We start from the raw sequence: 19,022 nt of genomic DNA, 5'->3' as shown, positions 1-19,022 counted from the left end.
CATTCGCAGGTGATAAGAAAAGGCAAGAGAGAACCATTACGACAAAAATCAGGCTAGTAAGGTTAGCTTTGCACGGGAAGAAGAAGGAAATGATCTGGAGGAGGCACGTGGGATTTTAAGGTACCGTTAAGATTCTATTTCTATTTCTCAGTGGTGAATATGTTACCGACCCTTTGGAGTTGGGCCCCAAGTAGGGTTCTCCTGCCCGGTGTCTTTCGAGCCAATAGAATGACACCCAGGTTAGTTCAGAAGCAAAGGAAAGCTTTCTTCTTTGATCTAAAGATGGAGAGGGGCGAGCTCGTGCTCTACAGAACACGATCTCCCATGAAAGGCCATGGGTGGGGCTGCTTTATAAGGATCTCTAGGGGCGGGGGGCGGGCGGGGGTGGAGTTCTCGAGGGCGGGCGCAGCTGTACCGCTCAGGGCTCAGGTCGCAGCCTCGGCAGCGTATCTGCGCACGCCCGCCGCCATCTTGAATTGAGGTGCCGTACGGGGCGCCTCTGCGCACGGTCCCAGAGCTGAGGTGTCGGCGCAGTTCTTTCCCGGGAGGAGCTCTGGTCTGACGGGCCGGGTGCGAGGCCTCTGCATGCGGACCCCTGTGAGCAAGGGAAACCAGACTGTGCGTCAAGGGAGAAAAAAGGTTAGACTTCATTATACTACCCGAATTTTATTTTTATTTCCTGAGAATTGTCAGTGGGCTTTGCTGGTGACAAATACACAGGTGTTCGTGTTGTTGATAGTTTCTAAACTGTATGTAAGCTTTTTATACCCTTCTGTTTGTATAATATAGCTCACCGTTAAAGCAAAGCAAAAAAAGCTATTCGGCACATAAAATTGAGACCGTCAGCAGAACAAAAATTGTGGGGAGTATAAAAGGGAGAATAGCCAGGCGTCGTGTCTCCCACAAGGCAGCGCCACCTCCCCGGGTCCCCTTTGACACAGCCTGGCTCTGGCCTGAACCTCCTCACCCTGGCAAGGGAAAGGAAGGGGCCTTTCCCCTCTGTCTCCTTTCGTATTAATGAGATTGCAAGTCTGCGTCCACTGCTTTGTCCAAGGTCACACAGTTACTGAAGGTTCCCAGTCCACCGTTCATTTCACATGTTATTATGCAGTGTTTTATTTCATCCTTCCCGGGAGGGCCTCAAAGAAGAGAATATTAAAAGGCTACAATAATTAGCCTCACACTGTAACACCCTTGACTCCAGGCGAGCTCCTGTAGCAGAGGAGGGAGAGGTTTAGTTCTGCTCTTCTTGGATGGGTCTGAGATTCTGGCTGCAAAGTAGGAGAGAATTTCCTGAAGATGCCCAGTGGTGTCTGGGGTCGCTTTGGGTCACTGTTGTTCCCAGTGGTGCTTGAGTAGTAACTGTGGACTGCCAAGAGGCAAAGCATTAGATCTCATCTGTTCGCTGGGGTAGGTTGTGTGGGCAGTAGTAGTCTGGAGTAGACTAGACAGATTTCCAGGGCTGTGGAATTACTCATTCCATCCTGAAAGTTTGACCTGTTTTTTGATGTCAGCCTCTGACCTGCAGAGCAGAGCTGCAGGGGAGCAAACGAGTAGCAGGTGAGCAGGTGAGAGTTGGAGGGGAGCAGGTGATAGCTGTAGGTGAGCTGCAGTTGAGCAGGTGAGAGCTACAGGTGAATGGAGGCTCCTTTCACCAGAGTAGGGTGGGCCCCGAATCCAAGGAGCCTCCTTCCAGTACCCCAAGACTGTCCTCCTGTCTCTGCAGTCATTTTAAGAAAACCATCTTGTAACCCTTTCTAGTAAAACATGTATAAAATAGTGGAAGGTATGAAATGTGACCTCAGTAGGCTTTGGTCATTGCTGAGGGGCATCAAGCTGCTTAATGATAAAGCTTCAGGACTGTTAGTTCTTTGTTGCCTGCTGGGGGGGGGGTAGGGTTGTGTGGACAGCTTTTCCTTAACTGCCATTCTGGTGAGCCACACCCAACCAAAGATTGCTTCTGCTCTCCTTTGATTGCTTATCAAGATACTCATTTGAGAACCTGACAGTAATTTAAAGATCGGGAAGGTAGGAAGAGAAAGTTGTATGGTACCTACATTGTCCCTCGACAAAACCTTGTAGAGGTTTGCTTGGGCCCTGTTGGATTCTTGACCTCTGCCACCCAGTTAAGAGCTGCCACCTGGACATGCCATCAGTGCAGACACAAACCTGGGGACCCTGGTCCTCCCGCTGCACTCGCCTTGCAAAACCCATTGCTCTTGGCCTATGAACATTTCTTATTCCAGGTTTTTCTTTTCTGCTATTAGCAAGGGAAAGTGTCATCACAGCCTTAATAATAAACCAACCAACTTTAGAGGAGTGTCTGGGCTTTAGAGAAGACTTGTTTAACCTCAAAAGGCAAAGGGAGAAGTGTACCCTTAAACACGGTTAAGGCAGTAAGTTCTATGTTTATGAATCTAAACGTATTACAGTGTATGATGGTCAGTATTATGTGTCAGTTAGGCTAGGCTACAGTTCCTAGTTATTCAGTCGAACACTAATGTAGATGTGGTTGTGAAGGTATTCTCTAGCTGTGATTGAAGTCCACAGTCAGTTTAATTTAAATAAGGAAGATTATCCTAGATAATCTGGGTGGGCTTGATTGAGTCAGTTGAAAAGTCTTAAGAGCAGAGCTGAGGATTCTCTGAAGTAGAAGAAATTCTGCCTGTATACAGCACCTCAGGCCCTGTCTCCAGCCTGCCCTTCCTGATGGTCTGCCCTGTTGATTTCACATGTGCTTAGTTATGGGTTGAATTGTGACCGCCCCAAAAATGCAGGAGTCCTCACCCTCAGTACCTGTTAATGTGACCTTTTTTCGGAAATAGGATCTTTGTAGATGATCAAGTTAAGATGAGGTCATTAGGGTGGACCCTAATCCAAAATGACTGTGTCTTTATAAAGGGGGAAATTTGGACACAGGGAAAGACATGCACAGAGGAAAGACGACATGCAGAATCAGGGAGAACACAGTCACCTACACGTGAAGGAACGATATATGTATCCATCTCCACATCCTCCTGTGACTCTGTTTCTCTGTTAAAACACTAACTGATGCCCCAGATCAGAAGAGGTACCACTTTTGGGTGGTATCCCTGGGTTTGATCCTGGAACAGAAAGAGAATATTAGTGGGAAAACTGGTGAAACCCAAATAAAGCCTGGAATTTAGTTCATGTACCACTGTTGGTTTCCCAAATGTACCCTGGAGGAGGAAGCTGTGTGATGGTATATGGGAACTCTGTACTACTTTTGCAACTCTTCTGTAAATTAAGCATTATTCCAAAATAAAACGTTTACTTTAAAAAAGGCAACCTGGATCCAACACTTAACAGTTGTGCGACCTTGGGAAACATTTAATCTTTCAGGGCATCAGTCTTGTTTTTTGTAAAATGGGGGTTAAGTATACAACCTGCCCATAGGGTTGTTGTAAGGATTAAATGAGTTAAAAACACACAGACTGCTTAGGAAAGTCCCTGGCACAAGGTAAGTGCTTAATAAAGTTTAGCTCTAATTATAATATTTTTGTTTTAGTTTATACACAACTTGTTCTCCATGGCTACTTGCTCACTGTGTGGTAATCCCATAGACGAGTGTTTTCCTAAATTGAGTGTAGGCTTGTTACAAGACTACCCTACCCATTGGAGGGTAAGAAGAAAAAGTAGAACTTCTGTTTACTTGCTGTATTTTCATTCTTTTAAGTTTTCTATATCTGTGTATGTGCCATAATGCATGTTTTAATCCAGTGTAACATATGCCTTTTTTATTGATAGAGTAAATAGTCAGAAAGGCATGGGGACCAGTACTGTGCTCTTAAGGCAGGGTACACTCTTGCATCCATGTGCCCTTTAGTCTCAAAGACACAGCCACTTAGGCAAACTAATTTTGCATTAAACCCTAATCCCTAAGCCATTTAAATCTGCATGAAAATAATCTTTTACCTCAGAAGGCTGAAAATGTTGAGGTTGATTCCATATGTATTTACGACTCAGTGTTTCTTCAGCCTGAATTATTTCAATTTGTTCCATTACTGGATAAAATCTCTCCACTTATTTTTGAGAATCTAAATTTTCCCTCTGGTTTTTATTAGACCTCATTTGTTGCTTCACATAGTAGCCTCTTCAAGGTATTTCAGGCACAGGAAGTTTATGAATCTCAAGCCTTTTGGTTCTAGATGGTGATACTGGTAGCAAGATAGAATGGTATTTTTTGAGGCAAGGAACAATGCAACTGACATTCATTTTGAGTTTTGTATGCATTTATTTATTCACATTCATTCACAATAATTCCTTCAAATGTTGATTTAGTTTAAAAGATCTTAGAGACATTCAGACTTACATTCAAATCCTGTTGGTTTTCAGAACCTGGGTTCAAATTCTGCCACTAACTAGTTGTGTGTCCTTGGACAATTTCTTCTTTTTTGAATTCCTTTACATCAATTTCCTTGTTGGAAAGATAGAATATTTACCTTGCAGGGTTGTGTAAGGAATAACAATATATATGTGAAGTACTTGTACATGTTTGGAGCATGGTGGGTGCTTAACAAATAGATGATTTTACTGTTATTATTGTTATTTTACTGCTATTGTGAAACTACCAGGCTAGACCTGCAAAAACAAAGATGGCTACGGCATCGTCCGTGCCTGTAAGGAAAATACACATATACACATCAAAAATACTACTGACACAGTTGATGCACTTGGTATAAAAGTAAAATAGCAAAAGCAAGCTTACAATGACAAGCAATGTCTCCTGGCCTACCATGCCCCAGCCCTAGTTGCAGTCTTCTGAGAGAAACTTTATTCGCTGTTTCTTTTTCATTCTTCTGTGATTCATTCTGAAATTCAAAATAAGAAGCTTGTATTACTTTTGCCTAATTTTATCAGCTTTAGAACAATCTATTGACTCCCCGTTATGATAGAGGATTTAGTAGATATCATGACCCTGTACTTCCTCTACCTCTTCCCTTCCTGACATTTGATAGTTATATTATTTTCTAAAAAATCCTCTACTGCTCATATTTTAAACTTTAAATACTATGCTTAAACGTCTATTTCTTGTTCTGTCACCTTCAGTCAATATTTTAGTCCCCTTGAGGTTAGCACCCTTTCTCTTTAATCTTTTATCTCCGGTAAGAGGTAGCCCGATTCTCTAAATTGCAACCTGATCAATAACAAATTTGCTGAATTTACCAAATTTAGGAGTTTGGCATTTCATAGTGATTTGATTGCTTTGGATTGCTCCTCAGCAATTTCATTCTTAAGAGATGCAAGCCTGCTTATTAATCTAGAGTCCCTTTTTTTTTTTTTTTTTTTTTTTTGCGGTACACGGGCCTCTCACTGCTGTGGCCTCCCCCGTTGTGGAACACAGGCTACGGACGCGCAGGCTCAGCGGCCATGGCTCGTGGGCCCAGCCGCTCCGCGGCATGTGGGATCCTCCCGGACAGGGGCAGGAACCCGTGTCCCCTGCATCAGCAGGCGGACTCTCAACCAGTGCGCCACCAGGGAAGCCCTAGAGCCCCTTTTGTCAGCTTCACATTGCTTTCATGTTATCAACATTCATAAGATTTGCATTCAGTTCTGCAATTGTAGTAATGGCTTCCATGCTTTGTCTGTGGTTGATTTTAAAAGTTTTAACTCACAAAGAAGGCATTTGCATTATTACAGTTACTTAGTTATTGCCTACTACAGGGAGGGGCAGTATGCATAGTTTGTATACACCACTCTAAGGGTCCTTTGTGAGGCTACTTGAAAGGGAGGAGACACAGTAACATCAAAGTCAAATGGTTTTTCTTTTCTTTCACTCTATTGGTTACTTAAAATCATGCCACTTCTTACTTTGCTTTGAAGTTGGATCACTACCTTCTTTTTTTTTTTTTTAACATCTTTATTGGAGTATAATTGCTTTACAATGGTGTGTTAGTTTCTGCTTTATAACAAAGTGAATCAGTTATACATATACATATGTTCCCATATCTCTTCCCTCTTGCGTCTCCCTCCCTCCCACCCTCCCTATCCCACCCCTCCAGGCTGTCACAAAGCACCGAGCCGATATCCCTGTGCCATGCGGCTGCTTCCCACTAGCTATCTACCTTACGTTTGTTAGTGTATATATGTCCATGCCTCTCTCTTGCTTTGTCACAGCTCACCCTTCCCCCTCCCCATATCCTCAAGTCCGTTCTCCAGTAGGTCTGTGTCTTTATTCCTGTCTTACCCTTAGGTTCTTCATGACATTTTTTTTCTTAAATTCCATATATATGTGTTAGCATATGGTATTTGTCTTTTTCTTTCTGACTTACTTCACTCTGTATGACAGACTCTAGGTCTATCCACCTCATTACAAATAGCTCAATTTCGTTTCTTTTTATGGCTGAGTAATATTCCATTGTATATATGTGCCACATCTTCTTTATCCATTGTATAGCCTTTGGTCTTTCCTGACATTTCTCGTCTTTCATCTTTCTTTTTTCTTCCTCCCTCCCAGAGCCTCAAGTTTAGTAAGCCTTTCAGACATAGCAACTCTTGCAAAGCCCCTGTCTTTCTCCAGGTCTTAGCCTCCCCGACCTGAGTTAGGACCTGTCGCTCCTTCTGGACAGCTGTCCTGAGATTTTTCTGTACAACCTTCCCAGGTTGGATCCACTGTTTCCTGGATCCCATGTCTTTCTCTTTCTGGAGTACATCCCTTAGTAACTTCTTAAGAAAGTCAGAAGTAGTTTTTTGAGGCCTCGTTCGTCCAAAAATGTCCTTATTTAGATAAATCACATATGACCGATAGCTTGGTGAATATACAATTCTATCTTCAAAATTTATTTTCCCTCCAGTTTTTTTCTGACATCCAGTATTGCCTATGAGAAGTCCAATGTCAGAATGTTACTTGTTTTTTGTAGGTAGTTACTCTGCTCCCTGACCCAACACCATGGAGATTTTTTTATATTTCTTTAGTTTTGATCCTGTGTGTCTAGTTGTAGATCTTTCAGAAGTTTTATTGTGCTGGGAAAAGTCATTGTGTGATGACATAAAACTTTCATTTGGAGGAAATTTTTTCTATTACTTGTAATAAATCCCTTCTCTCCATTTTCTTTTCTTTTCTTAATTTTCTTTTTTTTTAAAGCCCCCATCCTGGTCTTTATTTTTTCCTTCCTTCCTCCCTTCCTTCCTTCCTCCCTTCCTTCCTTCCTTCCTCCCTCCCTCTCTCCCTCCCTCCCTTTTGCACAGGGTCTTAGTTGTGACATGCGGGATCTTTAGTTGCGGCATGCGGACTTCTTAGTCGTGGCATGTGGACTTCTTAGTTGCATCATGTGGACTCAGTTACACCATGCAGACTTCTTAGTTGCGGTATGCAATCTCTTAGTTGCGGCATGCGGGCTGTTAGTTGCAGCATGTGGACTCTTAGTTGTGACATGCATGTGGGATCTAGTTCCCCAACCAGGGATTGAACCTGGGTCCCCTGGCACTGGGAGCACAGAGTCTTACCCACTGGACCACCAGAGAAGTCCCTCTCCATTTTCTTTACTTTTTAGTAACACCTATTAATTGGATAGTTCTCTGTCATATTTTTTATCTATTTGGGTTTTGGCTTTCTAATATAAAAGATTTACTTATACTTTATCCTTAGCCCTACTACTAAATTTTTAAACTTTTTATAATTTCAAACTTTCTTGTTTTTTGACTCTCACTAAAGGGTAGCATAACTTTTATATACATGTGTAACAAGAATAACATAAGACAAAACTCTGAGTTTATATACATATATAATTTATATATTGGCACTAAAATTTTTTTTAACATCTTTATTGGAGTATAATTGCTTTACAATGGTGTGTTAGTTTCTGCTGTATAACAAAGTGAATCAGCTATACACATACGTATATCCCCATATCTCCTCCCTCTTTCGTCTCCCTCCCACCCTCCCTATCCCACCCCTCTAGGTGGTCACAAAGCACGGAGCTGATCTCCCTGTGCTATGTGGCTGCTTCCCACTAGCTACTTGTTTTACATTTGGTAGTATATATAAGTCCATGCCACTCTCTCACTTCGTCCCAGCTTACCCTTCCTCCTCCCTGTGTCATTTATACATATAAAATTATATATAATAAATATATATTTTCATATTTCCCTTTAGGTGTTAGATGGTTTTGTCTTATGTTATTGTTAGCTTTCTTGCTTGCTTGTGATTTGATACTTTGTTCCTCGAATTATTTCTAATTCCTCAAATCAAATTTTCTTTTATTTTTTTGCTAGTTTTTCATTTCTTTGTGCTGCTGGTTTTCTTATACATATTTATGTTGATTCTTTATGTTCTCTGATGTGCGTCCAATGCAGTCCCTTTCTGCCTGAGTTCACAAGTCTACCTACGTTAGTTCTCAGCAAGGAAGAACTCTGATTCTCTTACCTTTATCCCACCTCATGAAGTAATTATGATGAAGGGGAACACCTAAATGTTTTGAAAGTAACTACAAGGCTGCTTTCAAGGTTTTTCTTAATGCTAGTGTATAAAACCTGACATGTTCAGACTAGCTAGAAGAAAGTCCAGCTTGAATTACTCAGAGATGTTTTAAAATATAGTTTCATTATTTTCAGTTTTTATAAAAAACTTCACCTGAGCTAAGAAAATGCCACAGGTAAAGTCTACTGGAGGTGGAACAGATAAGAATATGTTTTATTTAAATGGTGCCTTTTACACACTTGAACTCTCTCTAGTGTTTCACATGGACAAACGTGAGTTCCATAGTCTTACAACATTTGCATTCATTACTGAATAACTTCTTTAATATGAAGATAGAAACTTAAACTCTAGTCCAAAACCTTAATCAGAATTTGAGATAGTGAGAGTAAAATTTGTCATGAACCTTGTCTTCCCAATGAGAAAGATGAGAGGGTCCATTTTTATATTACACATATATGATATAAATGGCTTGATATTTGTGGAGGCTTATCTATGGCAATAATAACACTCTTACTACAAGATTCAAAAGGGAAATATTATATGAAACTGTTTTACTTTAAAACCAGCAAAAAATATATGGAATCAGATTTCATTTTGGAATTTTTTTACCAGTGTCAACAATTCATATAATTATTCATAAAAAAAACAATTTGGTCTGTAAACACCTGCAGGTCTCTGGAACATTTACCCCAGTACCTGACTCTAAGTTTGTTACAAGTTCAGATGTTCTCACAGATTGTGACATATCTTCTTTGTATTATGAGCAAACAGCATCTGTGTATTTAGGATCAGCCTGAAAGGGAAGCACATGAGCTCTCTGAACATACACTCAGCTGTCCTTGAGGTCGGGGACATACAGGGGCTCTTGGTCCAGTGCCTGTAGAGTTTCAATAGCTTTCCCTCTATGTTAGAAAAGGCAGTAAGTCCACTGCTAAAGGATTCACGCTTATCTCAGTTTACTGCAGAGATCGCGAGTGACCAAGATAAGTCACCTGCCCAAAGTCCCACAGCTGGGACTTCACACGTCTGCAACACCCTACATGTGAAGATATAGTGTATTTGGATGTGGCTGTGGGCTCTGGTCAGTTGAGGGAACAGGACGTGCTAATAGTGTAATGGGACCCTAGAGAGGTGTGAGGGAGATATAGAGAGAAATCCACTTTTCATTTTGTCCACGGCCAGACCACGTCTGGACTTCAGCTCTTGTCTGGGCTGCAGAGCTTTGCTTCCCACGTGGCTCCTTTGCGCATACCTTCTTGGTGAATGATTAGAAGAGGTGTATCAATATTTTCCTGAACCATGTTGCCTCTCCAATCATTAACATGGCCCTTCATCTCCTGTCTTGTTGTCACCCAGTCTTCTCCGCTTTGAAGCCAGTTGTGAAAGAGATAAAGTCCTAAGAGTTACTTCTCAACCCTAGGTCTTTGCTAGAACATGTCAGAGGTGATCTATTTAAAAGTCACCCATCCACCTGTCCATCCAGAAGCTGGACCTGGGCCCACATGGACTCTTCACATCTAATCCGTCCTCATGAGCCTCCTGCCCCACCTCCCACCTCTGACCCAGTCACTTTCCTGCTTAAACCTTTCATGGTTCCCCACTGACTCCAGGGAAAGGTCTGCGTTTCTTGCTCAGGACACCCCAGGATACCCAGGACACCCATCTGCCCTTCCAGATGTAGCTCCCTTGTATCCTCCACAGCCAGTCAAGTGGAAAGCTTTGTGGCTCCCTCCACATACTGTTTTCTACATTGGGGCTTTGTTTTCCTTGCTCCCACGTGGGATGCTCTTGCTTGCCCATCTCTGCATATCTAAATTCTACTCATTTTTTTGCGACTTCCCCTGGTGACACTGGTTAAGAATCCACCTGCCAGTGCAGGAGACACGGGTTTAAACCCTGGTCTGGGAAGATCCCACATGCCGCGGAGCAATTAAGCCCATGTGCCACAACTACCGAGCCTGCACTTTAGAGCCCGCGAGCCACAACTACTGAAGCCCATGTGCCTAGAGCCCGTGCTCCACAAGAGAAGCCACCGCAATGAGAAGCCCGTGCACCGCAAGGAAGAGTAGCCCCGCTCACCGAACTAGAGAAAGCCCATGCACAGCAATGAAAACCCAAAGCAGCCAAAAAATAAATAAATAAAAAAATTAAAAAAAAAATTCTACTCATTTTCAAGTCCCCAGATCAAAAGCCAGCACTTCCATCCAGCCTCCCTGGGCTCACAGCTGTGAGTCTCCCTGACAATAGTAGGGCCCATGGAGTCCTCTGAGACCTTAACATGGAGGACCTCATTTCATCCTCACAAACTGGGAGGCAGAGACTGGTCTCAAGTGACAAAACTGAGACTTAACAGGTTAACTTGCCTGAGGATCTTGAGGTATGAGCGCTGGAACCAGGATAGGAACCGAGGGGCGCCTGAGCTCACAGCCTAGGTTTCTACCATTCTGGGATGCTCCAAGGCCCTCAGTCATCATGTAACTGGTGTCTCTCCCACTGTAAAAGGCTTTCACATCCTGCTGAGTGGGAGAATGTCCAACTCACCCCTGGTTTCTCTGCTTGTTCTAGTATGAATGGGGTGCTGGATACAGATGCGAGGAAAAGGTGGGATCCTTCTCTGTGGATGGGCAGCAGCACTTGTGACCAGGGCTCCTTGTGGCCCTCTGGGTGGTGGGATTTGTTCCCTCCCTCCTTCTCAGGTGCCCTGAAGTGCTTCCCGTCCCTTGCCATCCTGTCTACTCCTCTGTCTGCCCAGCTGTCATGGGGAAGAAAGTGGGCTCTCTCAGAGACCCCACAGCCCTCACCTTCTCTGCTTCCATCCAAGGTGGTCTGAACTCTTTTTCATCTCTGAGTCTTTCCTTTTCTGTGCTCCGCCAGGCTGCGGTATTCATCTTCTCCTCTTGTAGCACTATGATTTTGTCATACCCTGATGGGAAATAAAGTCCAGCCTTGCTGCCATGGATGAGTACAGCAGCTACTTTGATCTCTGCCTCTTAGATGCTTCCAGCATTCCCAGTTGGTACTGTGTCCAGGCTCTGAACTATGGTCAGTCATGTAATTGATCCATCTCTCCATTAATGCATATTTACCAAGATCTTATCATATGTGGGGTCCTGATGAGGCTGCATTGAACAATGAGTAATGTCCCTGTCTGCATGGACCCTTACATTTTAGCATAACATCCTATAATTGGTTTGTGGGTGTTACCTTTTCTCTTCATCTAGACTGTTAATTCCTTGTGGCTAGACTCTTATTTTCTGCTCCTTTTGTGGCCTCTGCACAGCTTAATACAGTGCCAGGTCCAACATAGAAACAGTAGCAATAGGTAATGGATAGTGAGTTATAAAATATTTTTAGTTTAAGAAGCATGTTTCATATATATAATCACATTTTTAAACAGAATCCTTAGTAGGTAGGACAAAACTGAAGAATGTTGGTTCTGAGTAGTTTAATGATTTCACAGTGCTTAAAATCCATATTCAGTAAATGTTGTTTGGCATTTTTTAAATGAGAATAGGAGAAACTGCCTTTCCTGTTCTCTTCAAAGCAAGGAATTTATATGCACTGAACCTTATATAAATGTTAGAAATATTTATTTTTATACAACCTGCGTGTGTTTAAAAAGAATAATGTGGAAAGCCTTAGAGTAAAAAAAACCCTGTCCCCGCCCCCCTTCCTTATTCCCTGTTATACTTCCCAGAAACAGTCAATTTGAATTTTCTGTTTTTGTTCTTTTGCATGAGAAAGAAATGTAAATAATTGTGAACAGAGGGCAGATGGTAGTAGATTGTAAATGTGGCCACAGATTCCTCTTCCTCTTATGTCCACCCCGTTATAACATGACTTTGCAGCTCCTTCCATCAAGAGGCAGAGTCTTTTCCCCCACCTCTTGAACCTGGGTTGGCCCCGGGACATTCTTTGTTTAATAGCCTAAGACGGAAGAGATATTTCGCAAAATCCGAGGCTTTTAATAGGCCTTGCAGCTTCTGCTTTTGGCCTTTTGGATAAATGCTGTACTGAGACCGTCATTTAGGGAAGCCGATCTGGCCTGTAGGGGTGAACCGAAGTACCCTAGTTGTCAGCCGGCAGTAACAGCCAGATGTGCAAGTAAGGCCACCTTGGACTGGACTATCCAGCCCGGCCATCTTTCCAGGAGAATGCAGCCCATGGGTGAGCCTAAGCAAAGTCAGTGGAGGAACGGCCCAGCAAATCCACAGAATTATGAGAAATAACAAAGAGTTGTTGTTTTAAGATACTTAGTTTCTTTATCAGGTTTTGGCACTGTGTGTTAATTTCCTGCTCTGACAAATGAAGATTTAGTTCATTACTTCATCCCCTTCTGCCACACATCCTCATTTTATAGTTTTGACACTAGTCCTGGTTTCTCTATTCATCACTTTTGCAACCTCAAAATAGTTAAACCTACGTTACTTGTTCCATGAATAATATCTGCTGACTCCCTACTTTTTAAGATGAAAACATTATTGTTTCCTCCCTATTTTTACCTGTATCATTCCCTTTCACGTCCCAGTTTCTTTAGGCTCTACTTTTTCTTTTCTTTTCTAAAAAGCTTTTAATTGAAATATAATAATACTCAAAAAGTACAGAAATCCTAAGTGAAAAGTTTGATAAGTGAACCCATCTCTGCAACCATCACTTAGATCCAGAAATAGAACTTAATCACCACCTGGAAATCCCCTTGTGCTCATTCCCACTTACTATTGATACTTTCTACCAAATGTAACCATTATTCTGACTTGTAAAACTGTAGATAAGTTCAGTTTCTTTTAAAATTTTGTGTACAGTTGTCTCTCAGTTGGTTCCAGGACCCCTATGGAAACCAAAATAAGGGGATGCTTAAGTCCCTTACAGTTAGCCCTTCGTGTCCCCATGTTAGACCCATGGTTGGCTGAATCTGCCAATGCAGAACCCACAGATACGGAGGGCTGACTGTAAATGTAACTATTCCATATGTCCTTTATTGTATCTGGCTTTGTGTTGTTGTTCAACATTATGTTTGTGAGATTTATCCCTGTTGTTGATGTACTTATATGCCATTCCTTCTTGCTTCTGTATGGTATTTTATTATATGAAAATAGCACACTTTTTTATCCAGTCTAATGTTGATGGACACTTATGGTCTGTCCAGTATTTGGACATTTGGAAGTACTACAGTAAGCATTATTACACATTCTTTGATGAAGTTATATATACATTTCTATTGGATATATGCCTAGAAGTGGAAATACTGGGAAATACAGTGGGAATACTCTACTGTCATAGAGTACATATATGTTCAACTGTACTAGTTAGTGCCAAACAGTTTTCCAAAGTAGTTGCACTAATGTGCACTCCTACTAGCTGTGTAGGAGATTTACTGTTGCCCCATATTTTTGCCACCGTTTTATATCATCTGATTTTTGTTATAGCCTTTCTATTAGGTGGGTAGTCGTTTAATACTGGGGTTTTTGTTTGCATTTCCCTGAAGGTTTGAATTTTTTGATGCTGGTATAATGGGGTCATTTAAACTTCTCATACTCTATTTGTTTATTCTGATGTATAAAAAGAGCAGTGTTTTGGATCTTGAATCTCATGACCTTGCTAAATTTACTTAATAATTCTGAAATTACCTTTCAATGTTTTTAGATTTTTGTATACATAACTATATCATCTGTGAATAAAGTAGAATTTTTTTCTTCCCAATCCTTACGATTTCTTTTCTTGCCTTATTGCATTGGCTAGAACCAGCACAGTGATGAATGAAAGTTAAGATAGAAGGCATCCTTGATTCATTTCCCATCTGTAGGGGAATGTTTTAACATTTCAACATGAAGTAAGGTGTTTGCTGTAGATTTTTACAGGGCTGTTCTTAATCAGATTAAGGAAGTTTACTTTTATTCCTAATTTGCTAAGAGTAATTATCAAATGCTTTTTCTCTACCTATTGAGATGACCATATGATCTATACCTCTTTTTTCTTGTTAATGTGGTGAATTACATGAACTGATTCACAAATATTAAACTACCCTTGAATTGCTAGAATAATTGCTACTTAATTGTGATGTATGATCCTTTAATATATCACTGGATTAGATTTGTTAATTTTTTGTTTAAAATGTATGCCCCTATGTTCATGAAGAAGATTGGCTTGTGGGAATCCAGAGAGCCTAAATTTGAGTACTTTCAGCCAGAAAGACTGGGCATTTGTTTCTGGTCCTGGTAGGACCTAGGGGTGCCACCAAGAATACTTCAGCCCCCTTAATGATCTTAATGGGTGAATCTGAGATTTAGCTTACCTGCTTTGCTGTGGGCCTCAGTGTTAGTCTACAGATTACAGAGTTGATACCAACATTTTCCTCTGGGGCAATCTTGCCTTTTCCATCATTACAATTTCTTCTGTTTTGTTTGTAATGAGTAAATTTATACATTCAAGGTAAATAAGCAAAAGAATAAAGTCACCAAAACTAGAAATTGTATTAGCCTATAAATGATTTTTCACATTTTGACTCTGCTTGTGCTTGAACCAAACATCAGAATTCAAAAAAAAAAAAAAAAAAGCCACCCTGTTAAGCATAGTGTTTCACAAAAGGCTACAAAACACACATGCAAACACACATACACTCTTCAACTTTCCTCTTTCCTCGATTTATCCATCTAACATGCAAGTATGCATTGCACTTATGCATTGCATAAGCTTCTCCAAAGCTTATGTATTCTTTTAAATATAAATAGTTAAGACAGCATTCCAAACACAAGTAAACATTCTGGTTATGTGAATCCAAGTGGTGAACAAAAAAAGAAAGCCTTAAAGTTTTGAAGGGTAGCCTGGAATTATAATTTTAAAAGAAACAAATGAATATGTGATATCCTAGGAACAAAGGAGTCAATGTTGCATCAGAGACACCACTGTGAAGAAAATAAAAGAAAGGAGAGATGGACACATCCCAGTTATCCTCTGTACTAGTTGGGATTAGGAAGCATTTGCAAGGGATTGGAGCTAATGGCTACAGTGCTCAGAGCAGCAGGATGGCACCCTGTGTTTGGACACATCTGGAACTTCGTGTACATCTTCTTTGTGAAAGAAGAAAACTGGGAAACAAGATAGGTAGGGTTTCTGTTTTAAGCCAGAGTAAAAGAAAGGAAAGCAGTGAACTGTAACCCTCCACCTCTAGGGTCACAACCTTTCAGCCTAAGAATAATGTTGTCCTTCCTTCTACTTTTCTTCATGACTCACAAGTTATGACATTACACCACAGCAAGCAAACGTACCTGTTTTGTATATGATTACTATTGCATTTATTTATTGGAGAAGGAAACTGGCAGTAGAATTTATATATGTATTTATTTACTTGTATTATATTTCAGTAAATTTTTTATGAGACTGTACAGGTTTGGAGTATTTTCCCCAATCTTAGCTTTCCTATATATCCTATTCTTTTTGTTATGCAAAATTCCATAACTTGGTGGTTTTACAAGCACATAAGTGGCATGAAGGATGAAGCTTTGTTATACTGGTCTGGCTCACTTACTTTTTTTCTTTGTCTGCTCCTTCCTCTCTCTTTTTCTCTCCCGCTCCTCCTCTTCTGTTCATGTTTTATTGACTTTCAGCTTTTAGAGATTTTGTTCACTTTCTTGTGATCTCAGCAATACTTTTAGAGTCATGTTTGTTGTAATTTATGCGAGACTTAATTTAAGCTTCAGAATATTTGAGTCACTTTGCTCCCAGAAGTGAATGTCTCTATCTACTTTTCATCTTGTGTAAATATGTTGAAATCTCTCATCTATCCATGGTCCCTTCTGATTCTCTTCATTGTTGTTGACTTTGTCCTTTTTCATGTCTTTAGTTTCATCTTAATGTAGTCTCTGGAGAAAGAGGAGATAAACGTATGTGTGTTCATGCATTATTCTGAACCACAAAACAGAACAGTTTTTTCAAACTTAAGATTTAAATATGCTCTTCTTTGTTCTTCAGTGGTTTTAATTGAAGACACAAAAAGACAGATGAAAAATAAATAGAAATGTCAACCTAAGTTCTAACGAAAACAAAACTGCCAGTTAGTTAAAAAACTTCAAAATGATGGGAAAAAAATAACACTGCTAGAAAGTAATTTCCAAAGATTTTCAAGGCTTTTTTCAAAAGTAAGTCTAACTTGTACATAGAGGATCACTGTCTACATATTGATTTAGTTAAAATACCTTACTTGTTTGAATAAATGATCCTACAAGGTAACACTTTACCTTGGAATGACCTTTGGGTTTTTGTAATATTAATTATCCTTGTTCACTGAGGTTATGAGTTACTCACGTGACCATAGCTATAAAGGCTTCTTAAAAATAAGTTGAAAGGTTGCACTTTTCTGATTCTAATATCTGACAAGTCCATGCTTTGAGTAGCATACTTTTCAGTTGATAATAATACCTATGCATTCATTTAACAGGGACATTTAGAAATATGCTTTTAAAAAATCTGCAAAAATAGGATTCTCCACTAGCAGTATTTGTATAATTTAATACTGTAGAAAAAAATGGTGATTGGGGGCTTCTCTGGTGGCGCAGTGGTTGGGAGTCCGCCTGCCAATTCAGGGGACACGGGTTTGTGCCCCAGTCCGGGAAGATCCCACATGCCGCGGAGCGGCTGGGTCCGTGAGCCATGGCCGCTGAGCCTGTGCGTCTGGGGCCTGTGCTCTGCAACGGGAGAGGCCACAGCAGTGAGAGGCCCACGTACCGCAAAAAAAAAATGGTGATTAAGAGAAGCTCTAGGATAAATAAGTTTCTTTTTGCACATATACCTCAACAATAGATAGTTGTCATTGTTTTAGCCACCTGGCACCCAGACCCCTTTGTCACAGTGGCCCAAATTACTTTCAGAACAATAGCCCTTCTACATATATGCAGAGAGATGACAAATCAGTGGCATGCTCTTCCTTTTAGGATCTAAAGGCTCTGTTTGTCACATTCTTTAAGTCCAAATCCTGGTAGCAGGCAAGAAGTCCTAAGGCTTATGCTTAGCTAATAAGTCTCTCTGTCTGTCTCTCTCTGTCACACACACACACACATACACGCACACACACACAAACAAACCTGGGACTTTGAATTTGGACTGGAGTGTCACAAGGTTGAGATAAATGACTGGAGTCATTTAGTCAGTCAGTGACCTGCCAAGGCCTTTGAACTGTTCTTGCCACTAGAATGTTTGAAGATGTCTATTTCTGTATCCTCCCCGCTTGGTTTCTTCAGTTCCCTTTTCAGTCATGTGAGCTTCTTTCCTGTACATTCTTCTGCCTGAACTACCTAGTTATTTTCTGTTGTTTGCTAACAAAACACCTTAATGTGATTCACCTTATGACAAAATATGATCAAGGGTCACAGGCCACTAAGCGGTGTTCTAGTAAGTGATGTCAGTAACATTCGTCAAACTGGCTTAGCTCCATGAGCTGGAAATGTAGTATCAAGCAGACAAGAAGACTGTCCTCATCCCTACTAGTGTTCAGAACCATAGAAGAAGTTTATCTGACACAGCAGAATTGAACACTACTCCACTTCGATTTCTTTTTCAGACTTGGAATAGGAATCCAATTCTGCACAAGAAACTTCTCAGAAACAGGGGATATGACGTTGGTACAGCCATTAATTCCCTTTAGCCAGCCTAAACTGAGTAGAGAGGCTGAACTCGTTTGGTAGAATTGTTTCTATTTCCCTATATTTTCTGTTACCTCTTTAAATTTTAAAATAATTTAAAATTATGAGACATTTCAACATATAGAAAATAGCATAATCTGTGTACCAGAGCTTGTTCAGGAGCTTGTAACAAAAAAGGAAAAATAGTGACTTTAAAACGTTAATTTTTCTGCCATAACAAGAAGTTTGGAGGGAGGCAGTCCAAAGGTGATGGGATAACTTACAAAGCCTGCAAGGACCACATTTCTCTCTTGCTTTTCCTCAACCCTTAGCATCACCTTAAGTGGTTTCAATCCTCATGATCTGAAGATGGCTGCTGCCACTGTCACCTTTTCTGTTCCAGGCAGGAAGAAGACAGGAAAGGGCCTTCTCCATACACAGAACCCCGTTATTGTTGTTTTATTGCATCAGGAAGCCCTTCCCTGAGACTTTTGCCCACCTCAGTTTGACCAGAACGATATCATTTTGCCATTCCAGGTTACAGGAAACTTTGGAAGGGTGACATTACCATCCTCATCAAAATTGGGGTTCCATTGATAAGAAAGAGAGAATGGACATTGAGCAAGTGATCCACCAATGTCTGCTTCCACCTACTACCAGGATTTAATAGATGTTAATATTTTGCAAATTTACTTCATATTTTTTGTTTTCTTTTAAAGATATAAAACATTACAAATAAAGCTAAAGACCCATCTCCTTCTCTTCTTCCTCCCTTCCATCCCACAGGTAATCAGTAACCTTAAGTTGGTGTGTGTAACTCCTAGAAAGATTTTTATGCTTTTATCACACAAAGAGGTTTGGTTTCTGATAACATTGGGCTAAGTATTTCAAGCCCTTCCTCGTGATAAATGCATGTAAATGCTATCTAATATATATATATGTGTGTGTGTGTATATATATAAAATATA

The 19,022-nt window shown here is 40.7% G+C and overlaps 1 protein-coding gene across 1 annotated transcript in view; it reads left to right on the top strand.

The window, feature by feature from the left end:
- Window positions 1–525: 525 nt before the first annotated feature.
- Window positions 526–19,022, top strand: part of ALDH1A2 (aldehyde dehydrogenase 1 family member A2) — a 333,819-nt gene continuing 315,322 nt past the window's right edge. Inside the window, exon 1 of the mRNA XM_027123141.1 lies at window positions 526–639. The gene's annotated coding sequence lies outside the window, so the exon portion shown is untranslated. The remainder of the gene's footprint in view (window positions 640–19,022) is intronic.

Source organism: Aethalodelphis obliquidens, unplaced genomic scaffold (assembly GCF_003676395.1).
Source record: "Aethalodelphis obliquidens isolate GAN/ISIS:26980383/991018 unplaced genomic scaffold, ASM367639v1 scaffold26, whole genome shotgun sequence".
NCBI lineage: Eukaryota > Metazoa > Chordata > Mammalia > Artiodactyla > Delphinidae > Aethalodelphis > Aethalodelphis obliquidens.
The sequence above is the reverse complement of the archived record's forward strand: the minus strand, read 5'-3'. Positions and strand labels throughout refer to the sequence as shown.